We start from the raw sequence: 279 nt of genomic DNA on the forward strand, positions 1-279 counted from the left end.
GGGGGGGGGGGGGGGGGGGGGGGTCAAAGTGCAGTAGCAGATACAAAATGTATTTTGGCCCTAAACCGTTTAGTGATTTATAAACCAGCAAAAGTACTTTGAAATCAACGAAGCTGATTCTCAAATAAGATATAAAGCATAAGCCTACTTTATTTTATTTTTTATTTAAGAATCTGTGTAGGTTTGACTAGCTTATATCACATGACTCTGACAGGGTGGAATAAAAAGAAAGAAAAAGACTCTAGCACCCTCTTGTGGACATTGTATGGAATGTTATCC

Source organism: Etheostoma spectabile, chromosome 7 (assembly GCF_008692095.1).
Source record: "Etheostoma spectabile isolate EspeVRDwgs_2016 chromosome 7, UIUC_Espe_1.0, whole genome shotgun sequence".
In the NCBI taxonomy this organism is placed as follows: Eukaryota; Metazoa; Chordata; class Actinopteri; order Perciformes; family Percidae; genus Etheostoma; species Etheostoma spectabile.